Here is a 12,745-nt window from a genome sequence, read left to right as displayed (position 1 = left end):
GGAGGGAAAGATATTGTATTATCATATATGCTTTTTTTTGCAATAAGGATTTATTCTCAGAACACCAAGTAAATCTATCTCTATATTAAAAAAATATATGTAATATATACATATTCAAACTATATACAGAGCCTGTTTTAAAAAAAATTACAGTATTATTTAGTAAAATTATCTGTTCTATGGACCAAATGTAAAATATTTATACATGAAGATGCATTTTAAATGTCTATAAATGGTGTTATAACTAGAGCACGGGCGTTATGTACGTTTCTAAGAATATAGAGGAAAAATAATAAAGGTTCTATGATATACAATGTCAGACCTTCCGTTCTTCGGGGTGGGGGTCACAATAGCGTCTTTCATCAAAACAACGAGAGATACACACAAAACATTTTTCCCCAACAGAGAGAGATTTGGGCTCAAAATCCAGGGACATGGAACTGGACTTCGCCAGAAGTCTTGCAATGAGTGGATAGAAAATGATTCTGAGCCACAGAAGGGAGGTGCTTTCACTGTTCTAAGAAACTCAAATGTGGTCAACTAAGTGAAGGTCTAAAACTAGGATAATAGGAGCACACTCAGTTAACAACATTCATTCCCTCGTGATTCATTCCCCAAAATATTTAATTTTAAAATTTTATTTCAAATTTGAATTCTACAGGGAAGTTGTAAGAAAGGTTCAACAATCACCCAGGTTCACCAGTTTTTGACACGTTGCCTCCTTAAGTCTGTCTGTCAAGGTTCAGTCTGGGAAGCCGAACCACTATGAGTATTATGGAATTAGGCGTTTATTAGAGGAACAAGCCCTATACAGTTGTGGGAGAAGGTAGGAAGTAAGGGTCTGAAAGTGAGAGCTGGGAGATCAGAGGAAAGACACTAACCAGGTGAGCAGGAGAGGGAGGAGAAGGCCTGGTACACATCGATGCTCAGATGGGGCCGTTCTGATGACCGGCTTTGTGAGTGCCCACGAGAGCGCCAGCAGATTACTCCCCTCTCGGTCCTGGCAAACCATCCCTTTCCTGGTCCTCCGCAGACCCTTCCCCGGGACACGCCTCAGGCTCACTGAGCTGCTGTGGGGCTGCTTGGGGGAGCTGCCCTGTGGGCGGTTGGCCGTGGGGATGGTCACAACAGCGATGATGATAACAGATCCATTGTGGTTCCACTAAGCAGCAGGCCCTGCACCAACTCCTCCCAAGCATTTTCTCAGCTGACCCTCAGGACACCCCCATGACGTGCCGACGCTCTCACGCTCATGCCCTGGCCTCACCCCTGCTCTGGCTTCCTTCCCGTTTCCGTTTTTTGTGCTCACCGGCTCCGACAGCCACCACGTCCTCTCTGTGCCACAAACGTGACTATTACCTTTTATAATGGGAAATACAAAACAAACGGTATTTTTAAAAAAAACCACAAAGCCACGTGGGCTTGCCAGCGTGGAGGTGGACAATTTACTGACAAGAACATCTCATCATGATGCACATACGATTAAGGACTGAATATTTTGCTCTTGAAGGAAAGTCTTCTTGCGCTAAAAAAAAATGCTAATGGGGACATGGAGGGGGGAGCCCAGCCACGATGAAGACAACAACATCATAACACCGACTAAGGAGAAATCAGGGGCTCCGGAGACCTGCTTGCTGGAGGTGTCGCCTGATGTTTTCAAGGGGATTTGTTGGTGTTTTCCTCGAGGTTTGGGTCCGCTCAGGTCTGAAAGAAGAAGACACCAAAGGCAGAGCTAGAAGTGCAAGAGATTTGAGGGGGGAGGTAAATGTCTTTAAATGGTACAGGGGAGAAAGGGCAAGGGCAGGAGCCAGCAGGGAAACACTCGGGCACCTGTGCCAGGAGAGAGAGAAGGAAGGAGGCTTGAGTAGGAAGAGCCTCAGGCTATGGGGCAGGGCTGGGTTGGTGTCAGCCAGACCAAAGGACAGCCCCACTGCCACGGCTGTCATGAAAGAAGCCCCACATGGAGAACTGCCCAGGCCACAGCACCTCCACCATGCTGGGTCCAGACTGGGCTGCCAGGGGAAGGTGGACTTGTGCAAATGCTACAGCTGCAGCTGGAGACCGCTAGCCAGCTGCACTCCCCTCAGCAGTTCTCCAGGAGTGCAGGGACAAGGAAAGGATGTCTACATTTCTGAAGGCCTTCTACCTGACCAGCACTTTCTCCTGGAATGCTGTTTACTCCCCACCACCAACCTGCAAAAAGGTGCAGGCTATTATTTCCATTTATAGATGAGTATGCCAAGGCTCAGAGAGGGACAGCAACTCCCCCAAGGCCACACAGCTCTAAGTCACAGGACTGGACACCACAGCAGTCTACTTGGGCAGAGAAATGCACAAGGCACCGGCCCGATCTCAAACATTCTGATGCAGGAAGTCATTCTGATGCGGGAAGCCAGCAGGTGCTGGAGCCATCGGCTGGGGCTCAGGAATTGCCTTCTAAAAAGCACTCCAAGCCTTTCTGATGGAGAAAGTTGGTAGCCAATCACATCAAACACTGTTTAAAAGAATCTAGGAACCCAAATTGAGGGACATTTTACAAAACAACCGACCTATGCTCTTAAAAAATGTCAAGGTCATAAAAGACAAAATGGAAGAGTTTCAGATGAAGGAGATATGACAACTGAATGCAATGCCTGATCCTGAATTAGACACTGGGCCAGAGGAAAAAAAATTTTTTTTCTTTTGTTATAAAGGGCATTAGTGGGACACTAGGTGAGGTTTGAATAAGCTATGTAGATTAGATAATAATACTTTATCAGTGTTAATTTCCTGATTTTGATCAATGCATTGTGGATACGTAAGAGAATGTCTTTGCTTTTAGGAAATATTCAGGGCTGAAGGAATATCTTGTCTACAATTTATTCTCAAATGATTGAGGAGAAATAACTTACACATATGTGGTATGTGTATGTGTGTGTTGTATGTGTCGAGTGGGAGAGTGATGAAACAGGCAAATGTGGAGAAATAACACCTGAGGAATCTGCGTGAAGGTTGTACAGAAACTCTTTATACTAGTTTTGCAACTTCTAAGTGTGAAATTATTCAAACAAACAATCTAGGAAGGGCCTGGGTGTCACCTTCATTTGATTAGCGCTGTACAGGGCTGTGGGGATGGGGGTTCCTGCCGGGGTGAGGGGGGCGGAGAGATGGACACAGTCTTTGGTTTGGACCAGGACCACTCCTCACTCATGCACTCCCACAGCTGTAATTGCCCCTCTTCTCCTGGAAAGCCTTCAGGTCTCAGCCCAGAAGTCACCTCCTTGGATCCTACCAGGCTCACCACCTCCTAGGCTGCCTGGGGGGCCCCTCGCTTCCGTCAGAGCTGCGGGGCAGGGTCCTCCCCTGGCTGCTCACGCACTGTCTCCCCACCGGCACAGGAACCTCTGGGGGCCGGAGGGGAGTGGCTGTGTCTCATGGGTCTTTGGGTCCCTAGTCCCGGCATGAAGTTTATCACACGCCAGTGCTCAAAAAGAGATCCGCTTTCGCTTTCCTGAAATCCAGCATTTCACAATACACACTAGTTAACTAAGCCCTGCCTAGCCTCTATCTCATTAATACCCACAAAACCTATAAGGTACCGAGCCTTTCGAGTCGGGCCCCAACAAGGGTCCTCCTGCCTGGTGTTGTTCAAGCCAATTGGACAAGACCCAGGTCAGCTCATAAGCAGAAGAAAGCTTTCTTCTTTGACCAAAGCCTGGAGAGGTGCGAACTCGCTCTAGTGCGCGTGCTCTTCCCGACAGACCGTGGGCGGGGCTGCTTCATAGGGATCTCCTGGGCGGGGGAGGGGAGGAGGCGGAGTTCTCACGGGGCTCTCGGCTCCAGGTCGCAGTGCCTCTGCACACAGCCCGCAAGCGGAGGTGTCGGCGCCGCCATTTTGTACCAGTAACTTCTCTGACGAGCCGGGTGCGAAGCGTCTGCATGCAGAGCCCTCTGAGCAAGTGAAGCTAGACAAAGCACAAAGGAAAAAAAAAGAAAAACGGTTAGACTTGATTTTATTACCCAGATTCTATTTTTATTTCCCGGGAATTGTTAATGGGCTTTGCTGGTGACAAATCCCTCCTGTGTCTTGTGTCCTGCTCCGCACTGTGAGGGGCGCTGGGGGGCCCTGGCTCGTCTTCTGTGGCTGCTTCCTGCTGGTTTGGGGCATCATGATAGCCCCGGTGGAGGCGCGGAACTGCTCCGCGGCTGCCTTTAGGTACGTTTGGTTTGCCCCCAGGCCTCAGCCCTGACTGTTCGCATCCTTGAGCGACCCCCATTTGTCTAACCTTTTGGAGACAAAGGACACCAGACAATTTAAGGTGCGTGGCCCAAATATTAGCAAGAGAATAATGGTCACATGTCAAGTTTTTCCTGAAAATGCGGGTCTCTCAGCCTTCGGCCCGTGGGCGAGCGCGCCCTGACGTCGAGGCTCTGCTGGGGCTGAATCTCCCTGGTCACACTGGTCGTTTTTCGGAAGAGAAGCTTCAGCTCAGAGAGAGGTTTCCCCAGGTAGTCGAGGAGCCGTTGCTCCAGGTCGTCTCTGTGGAGGTTGGGGGGGTCTCTTCCCTCGAGTGTGAGACACCCATGGAGTGATCCCTGTGACTTCCGGTGTGACGGGTTGTTAGGGTCACCGAGTGGGGTCCGTCTGCTTAGGGGCGAGCTGGGCTGGCGGGCCGCCGGTTTTCCAGGGTTTTAGGTGCACTTGGTCTCCTGGCCGGATGGGCTGGGGGGCCTGGTGGGTGGGTGCGGGCAGCACCTGGTCACCATATTCCGTGAGAGCTTCCTGATTTCTTCTGCCTGGAGGGCACACTTGGGTTGTTCCATTTCAAGGAGGTTAAGATGCCCCATCTCTCGGGCTTGGGGAATGGGTCTGTCGTACGTGAGTTCAAATGCACTTAACTTTGACTCATCCCTTGAGGCTGATTGCACAAGGAGCAGGGCAATCAGAAGCAACTTAATCCAATTTTCTTGAGTTTTCTCACATAGCTTGGCTAAGGCCCATTTCAGGGTCTGATGGGATCTCTCGCCCTTCCCCAGTGAATGATTGAAAGGTCCGTCCTTTGCCCAGGGCACTCATTATCCCCTTGGTCACTTCAGACACAAATGCTGGACCATTATCACTTTGTAGGGATCCTGGGAGCCCAAACCTGGGGGTTATTTCTTTTAATAATGCCTTAACCACTTCAGCTACCGTTTCAGTTCTAACGGGGAATGCTTCTATCCACCCAGAAAATGTGTCTTACTAGCACCGAGAGATACCTGAAATTGCCCGGTACCCTCCGCCTGACGGTGCAGTCAATCTGCCAGTCTTCTCCAGAATATGTTCCTCTGGTCTGAATGGGCCTTATCTAGGGGCCTCTTGGGCGTCTTATGTTGGGGGTGTTACCTTTCATGCCAGGAGTTACCACGACCTCAACCAACTAAGCAATTATAACGGGCGTTCCTCCTGTAGTGAGTTCCTTGATGAGCCTCCCTGATGGCTTGACAAGCTGCAGTTTGGGGAAAGAAGGATTGCGCATGTTCTTTAACTAGCCACCCCTAGATCTCTACTGAAGTCCCATTTGGGGGCTGTGTCTAATTCTTCCTTTGTGTAGACTGGGGAATAATTGGATGGATCTGGCCTTCAGGGTATGAGGAGCGGTCACCAAGTTACTGGTTCTAGGGCCGCCCTTTTGGCAGTTGCGTCCACCTTGTTGTTTCCCTTTATTAATTCTGCATCCCCCTGTTGGTGACCCCTGCAATGAATCACTGCCACATGATTTTTGGAAGCTGTACTAGTGCTAAGAGCTTCCATATGCTTAAGCCAGGTTTCACTGTTTATTCTCTGCAGTAAGCATACCTCTTTCCTTACAAATAGCCCCGTGTGTATGTAGGTTGGCATGTGCGTACCGGGCATCTGTGTAAACATTTAAGATCACCGAGCTCTAAAGCTCCGGTGAGGGCTCTCAGCGCAGTTTTTGGGCAGAATCCCTGGAGGTAAGCTTCTTGCTTCTATGACTTGGGTCTGGGAGGTCACTGCGTGTCCCACCAGCCTTTTTCCCTGCTCAGAAAGCTTCTCCCATCTGTGCATCATTCCTCTTTGGGGTTGGGGAGAGGCTCACTTCCTAGGTTGGGGTGGCTGGAATAGATCGTGTCTGTGGTTTCTATACAGTCATGCTCCAGGGGCTCCGTTTCTGTGGGTAGCAGGGTGGCAGGATTTAGCGTGTGACAGGTGTTTGTGGTAGCTATTGGGTTGTCTAAAAGCATAGCCTGAATCTGAACTGACCTTCTGGGGGATAGCCATTCTGTTCTCTTAGAACTAAGGCCTGAACTTGGTGTGTGGTCCATAGAGTGCTTGGCTGACCAAACATTAACTTTTAACTAAAGCCTCCTTTAGCAGGGCTGTAGTAACTGCTACGGCCCATAGGCAAGGAGGCCACCCCTTAGTGGTTTGATCTGATTGTTTAGAGAAAAAAGCACCCACCTGAGTAAGGGATCCCAGTTTTTGAGCTAACACTCCAAGGGGTTTCTCCTTCTCTCATGAAAGTAAAGGTCAAAGGGTTTAGTTAAATCTGGGAGGGCCAGGGCCAGGGCCTGATGTAATTGCTTTTTCAGTTCTTAAAAGGTCCCTTTGCATTGTGAATTCCATTCAAAAGCGTCATCATCCTCTCCTTTCAACTTTTCATATACAGGCCTAGCTATTAGATCGTAGTTAGGGATCCAGATGCGGCAAAACCCAGCCACCCCCAGGAAACCTGTAAGCTGTCTTCTAGTTTTAGGAGGGGTGAGGCTGCACATGGCTTCTTTTCTTTCCTTGGGTGGCTCTTCTGACCTTCTGTGAGAATGAAGCCTAGGTAGGTCACCCTAGTTTGTGATATTTGAGCCTTTTTCTTGGACACATTATATCCTTTATCAGCTAGGTGGTTCAGGGTGGTTACAGTATTTTTGTTGGAGTGTATCTTTTAGGTCTTCAGCTTCTTTTCTTTCCTTGGGTGGCTCTTCTGACCTTCTGTGAGAATGAAGCCTAGGTAGGTCACCCTAGTTTGTGATATTTGAGCCTTTTTCTTGGACACATTATATCCTTTATCAGCTAGGTGGTTCAGGGTGGTTACAGTATTTTTGTTGGAGTGTGTCTTTTAGGTCTTCAGCTAAAGTTTCCCCAAAGATGGTGGGGGAGTTTTCGAACGCTTGGGGCAGGACTGTCCAGCAGTATTGTTTTTGTTGTGTGTTTGGGTCCTGCCATGCAAAAATTTCTCATGACTCTGGGGCTAATGGGTAACAGAAGGCGGCATCTTTTAAATCTAATACAGAATATGAGGTCCTGGTGGACGGTAGAGTGACCAGCAGTGTGTAGGGATTAAGGACTACTGGATGTGTATTCTCAGTGGTTTCACGGACTACCCTGAGGTCTTGTACCGTCAGACATTCCCCCCTGGGTTTCTTTATGGGGAGACTGAGGGTATTACAGGCTGATTGGCCTGGCCTGAAAAGGCCCTGGTCGTTTAGGCCCTGTATCCCAGGGGCGATGCCCAACAGGCCTCCCAGCAGAGAGGGTGCTGTTTTCTGCTGGGCCATGTATGTCCAGGCTTTAGATGGACCATCACGGGACTGGCTCCTACAGCTCATCCCACCCGTGCCTGGGCCAGACCGCAGGATTTACTCCAGGGAGGTTGACTTGCTCTGTCCGGGAAGGTTTGTCCTCAGTCATTAACATTATCATCTTGTGCCCCTTGTCTAAGGGGACAACAGTCTCCGGTTTGTCTCCCATTAGGTGGATAGTAGCCCCTAATTTATGTAAGATATCGCTTCCTAGCAGGGGGGTATAGGGCATTTGGGGACACATAGGAAGAAATGGATGAGAGTGTGTTCATCCATTTTACGTTCTAATGGCTCTGTGAACGCCTGTTCTTGGGCCTTTTCTGATACCCAATAATTTTGCACCTCTTGTGACCGAGTTTGCCTGATCTGGTGTTCAGAGCCGAGTAAGTGGCACCAGTAAAAGACCTCCCTCTCATCCACAGGTCCCCACCTTCCCTGGGCATTTGGTGCCACCGGAAGGCCATCCAGAGGCGGGAGACAGACATGCCTGAGTTTCACTGTCTGATCCCAGTGACGCCACAGTGGGACCCCTTAGGGGGCACAGTCCAGATGACTCTGGGGCTATGCTGTGTGCGCACCACACCTGGGTATTGGGTTGCTGGGCAGAGTTGCTCTGTATTCAGCAGAAGGCTGCTGCCATCCTACCCCATCAGTGTCCTCAAGTCAGAGGAGATCATTCCCATGTGAACCTCCCAAAGCCTCTGCCATCCTTCTGCTGGACTCGGGGCAAGCCCGGAGCCTAGTGGATAGGTGCAGGCGAAAGGCCATGGTCCAGCCCATCTGGGTCACCAAAACTTATTACCAGCCCTTCTGAGTCAGGCCCCAGCAGGGGTCCTCCTGCCCAGAGTCACTTGCGTCAATAGAACGAGACTGAGTTTGGTTCAGGAGTAAAGGAAAGTTTTATTCTTTGATCAAAGAATGGAGAGGTGTGAGCTCGGGATCTAGAGCACACGCTGTCCCCAAAAGGCCACCTGTGGGGCTGCTTTATAGGGTTCTCCCCAGCAGAGAGGGGGCGGAGTTCTTACTGGTTGGGCGCAGTTGTGCTGCTCACGGCTTCAGATCCAGGTGCCAGGCGTAGCGTCTCTGCACACGGCCTGACATCACCATCTCGAATTGCAGTGTCGGGTGCAGAAGTGTCAGGTGCAGCCTTGTCGCACTAGGAGCTCTGGTCTGAGGAACTGGGTGCAAGATCTCTGCATGCAACACCCTATGAGCAAGTGAAACTAGACTAAGGGCAAAGGAAAATTTTTAAAAAGGTTACACTTTTTCATTACCCAGATTCCATTTCTATTCCCCAGGAATTGTTCACAGGTTTTGCTGGTGACAAGAGGCCTGATTACTCCCATTTGATGGATGAAAAAATAATGCTTAGATGAAGTGATTTTCTTAAAAAAAAATTTACTGAATAAATGAATAAGCAAATAAGGTAGAAGGTCAGAGTGTTCTGTGACCCCAGAGGGGCCAAAGGTGTGTGTATTAGGGGTGGGTGGGTGACGGACTCCAGTTCAACTGAAGGAAGCACATTCCCCTGGTCAGGAGTCTCCAACAGTAGAACAAGCTGCCTTGGTAGTGAGTGAGCTCCCCATCCCTGGAGGTATGCAAGCAGAGGGCTCCACTTGATAGAGATGAAAGGAAGATGAGAGTTGGCTGCACACCTGGGAGGGGCTGATTCTACGATTCTCCCGGCAGAGATGGTTTCTGAAATGGTCCAGTAGGAAAAGGGACTTGGGACACCAGATACCTGAAGATAAGCATGTACTCTCTTTCCTCATCCTGCTACCCCCACTCCAAGAATAACACTTCCCCAAGGGCTTGTTGCCAAGTCCTGGCCCATTAAAAGATTAATTTGAAAAATTGGCCCTTGGAACTCGAATATTTTCAAGCTGAAGCTTTTTAACAAAACGATGGCCTCATTAGACTTCGTTTGAAGCAAGGGAGCCAACCCCCAGTGAGACTAATAGGGTCACATGGGGCCCACAGCTGGTCCCATCTGGGGCTTGAGAGCCAGCTAGGACATTCAAAATTGCATCTTCTGAGCCTCAGGCAGGATCGGGCTCTCAGCCTCCACCCAACCCAGCTCTCCCACCCCAGACCCCCACCAGCCCTTGATCTGGGAGTTCCCCCCTCCAAATATAGCTCAGCTCAGACCCCTCCTCTCCCCCATCTCACGATTCATCTGGTGGCTGCAATGGCTACCTCACTGGTCTCTGGCTTCCACTCTTGACTCTCTAACCCACTGCCTACGCATAGTCAGCTCTTTCTAAAGCTTACACAAGTCATGAGACTCACCTGCTGAAAACCCTCCAACAGCCTCCTGCTGTGCTGAGAATTAAGTTCAGGCTCCTGGCTGTACCCCGCAAGCCCCTGTCTGACCTGGTCTCCCACCTTTGGCCACATCCAGCTGCTCCTGGTCCTCTGCACACTCATATGGCCTTGCATGTGCCTGTCCTTTGCCAGGTACGTCCTGTGCCTCACTGTGCTTTGCTTTGTAAACTCCTGCTTATACCTCAAGAGCCCTCTGGGGCATCCTCTTCCCCCAGAGCCCTTTTCTGAGCCAGAGCCCTTTTCTGAGCCAGACCCCTTGCATGCTTGCCCTGCGGGCCTCCAGACCTGCCTGGCTGTGCACAAATGCACTGTATTGATATGTCCCCTCCCATTCTCATTCCCCAGATACACTGTCAGTCCCACGGGGACAGGAACTGTTTTGCTACTGTTTCCCCAGCACCAGGCACATGCCTGTCAGGTTGTGAAGTTCACTAACCATGTGGTGATTGAAATGGGGTGATGGATGAACTAGTGAGAATACACGAAGACAGATTATACAGTATTCCTGGCAGAAAGAAACCAGCAAATATAAACAAATATAAACACAAATGAATGGTTAAATAGATGAATACATAAATGTAAGTAAATAAGTGACGGAACATTCCCCAAAATCGTTTAAAGCAATGGTTCTCAACCCTGGCTACATGTTGGAATCACCTGGGGAGCTTTTAAAATATCCTGGCAGGCCTCATCTCGGATCAATTAACTCAGAATCTTTAGTGGGGAGGCTGAGGCTTCAGACTTTTTAAAGCCCCTGGCGATTCTAACATGCAGCCAGGGCTGAGTGGCTGTCAGAATGCGGTCCCTGGACCAGCAGCATCCGCTTTACCTGGGAAATCAGTGTTCCTCCAACATGAGCATGGTCATCACCTGATTCCGGAAGCCTGGGGTGGGTCCCAGATGCTGCTGGTGCTACTGGCTGGGGTGCCCTTGGAGGCCTAGGGTTCTAGAAGCCCTTTCTCTCCAGTCCTTTATAGAGAAAGAAGGATGGGGGGGGGTGACAAGTAATGCGTGCAGGCCTGGGGCAGGAAGCTACGTAAGGGTGGGACAGGGATTGCTCTATCAATTTTTCTCCTTTTTCTTTACTTTCCCATTTTCATGATGAGGAAGCTGAGGCCTGGGGAGGATTAGTAATTTGCCCAAAGTCTAGAATCATATCTTTTTAAAAATTGATTTAATGGCATATTTATTGAGCACTTGCTATGTGCCAGGCATGGTTCTGAACTGGGGGGCAGGCCTCTTAACTCAGACCTGCCCTCTTCCAGGTTGACACAAGCACCCCAAGGTTGGAACTGTGGACAAAGAATGTCACCTGCCATTTCAGCAAACAAAGGGTGTTGTGGCCATCAAGCCTTCAGCCACTGCAGCCACCCCGATGGTGCACCCTGATGGGATTCAGAATGGAGAAAAACAGGATACTGGGCCTATCTAGTTAAGGTTCATATCAAAGGAATAATTTCAATAGGCCCAGACTCTTGCATCTTCCCATAGATAGAAAAGCGCTAAATTCATTAACTTGACATGTCTGGTTTTTCTTTAATTAGCAGTCATCTTTTGATGTTTAACTACCTGGATTTGTTTTTTGTTTTTTTTTTTTAACTTCTGTATATCCTGACTTCTCACTTAACTCTTCGGAACAGTCCCCGAGAGCTATCTGAGAGGCTATCTCAGGCTTAAGTCCTCAGTAATGCCCCAAATGAAACAGAATCCACAACTTTTAGGTTGTGCTTTTTTTTTTTTTTTTTTCCAGTCAACAGAACCTAGGGATGGGAGGTCCCTGATGGCAGCTCAGCTCCAACTCAGCTAGACCAGTATTCCTGCTTCTCCCATACCCTGATGGAAGAAGCAGATCCATCCCCTGCTTCCAGGGCCCCCAAGGCCTGCCAAGACCCAAGGGGGTCACAGCTAGGAGTAAATGAGGCAAGGTGGCCAACTGGAGGCACCCAGCTCTCAGCCATATGGGATGCTCCGTTCCTTGGGGGATGCTCAGCTTCCACACAGCCCATTTTTCTGTCTGCAAAGGTGGTGTCTGGAGACAGTGAACCAACAGCCATTTCCCCACTTCTTCCTCAGTACCAAACCCTGATCCTATTCCCCAGCTCCAGAGGGTCAATCTTGATTGGTCTGTGTCAATCATGTGATTTTGTTCTCCTGGGCAGTGATTGGTAGAGTCATAGGCATGGGAGTAGTTATGGCCAATGAGGTGTGAGGAGCCAGATGGTGAGAGAGGTAAGGGAGTTTTTTGGTTCTTGAAAATATATAGATGCTGGAAAGAAAAAACAGTTTGGATGAATGGATGGAAGATGGATGGATTGATGGAGATATGATAAAACAAGTATAATAAAATATTAATGATAGAATCTAGGTGGTGGTATATAGGTGCTCACTATGCTATTCTTTCAGCTTTTCTGTATGTTTGAAATTTTTCACAGCAAAATGTTTTAAAAAATGAAGCCTGAGTATCAACTAAAGCTGAATATATGCATACTCTATGACCCAACCATTTTTATCCTAGGTAGAACAGAAATGCATGCTCATGTTCACCCAAAGGTATGTATAAGAATGATCATAGAAGCACTGTTTGTAACAGCCCAAGACTGAAATGATCAAATGTTCAGTCACAAGTCGCATTTTCAGGCTCCCATCCTTTCTCTCACCATCTGTTTCCCCCAGCTCCTGAGGCTCTTCTAACTTTCGGCCTTTGCACATGCTGTTTGCTCTGCCTGGAGCTCCCTCCTCCTTGTGTCCAGCTGGCTGACTCCAATTTCTCTTTCAAGTCTTGGCTTTGGTGCCCTTCCTCCAGGCAGACTTCCTGGACTGTCTGCACCTCTTTTTGGAATATGAGGCCCATAAAGCAAGAAGA

The sequence above is a fragment of the Physeter macrocephalus genome, chromosome 18, assembly GCF_002837175.3.
Source record: "Physeter macrocephalus isolate SW-GA chromosome 18, ASM283717v5, whole genome shotgun sequence".
In the NCBI taxonomy this organism is placed as follows: Eukaryota; Metazoa; Chordata; class Mammalia; order Artiodactyla; family Physeteridae; genus Physeter; species Physeter macrocephalus.
The sequence above is the reverse complement of the archived record's forward strand: the minus strand, read 5'-3'. Positions refer to the sequence as shown.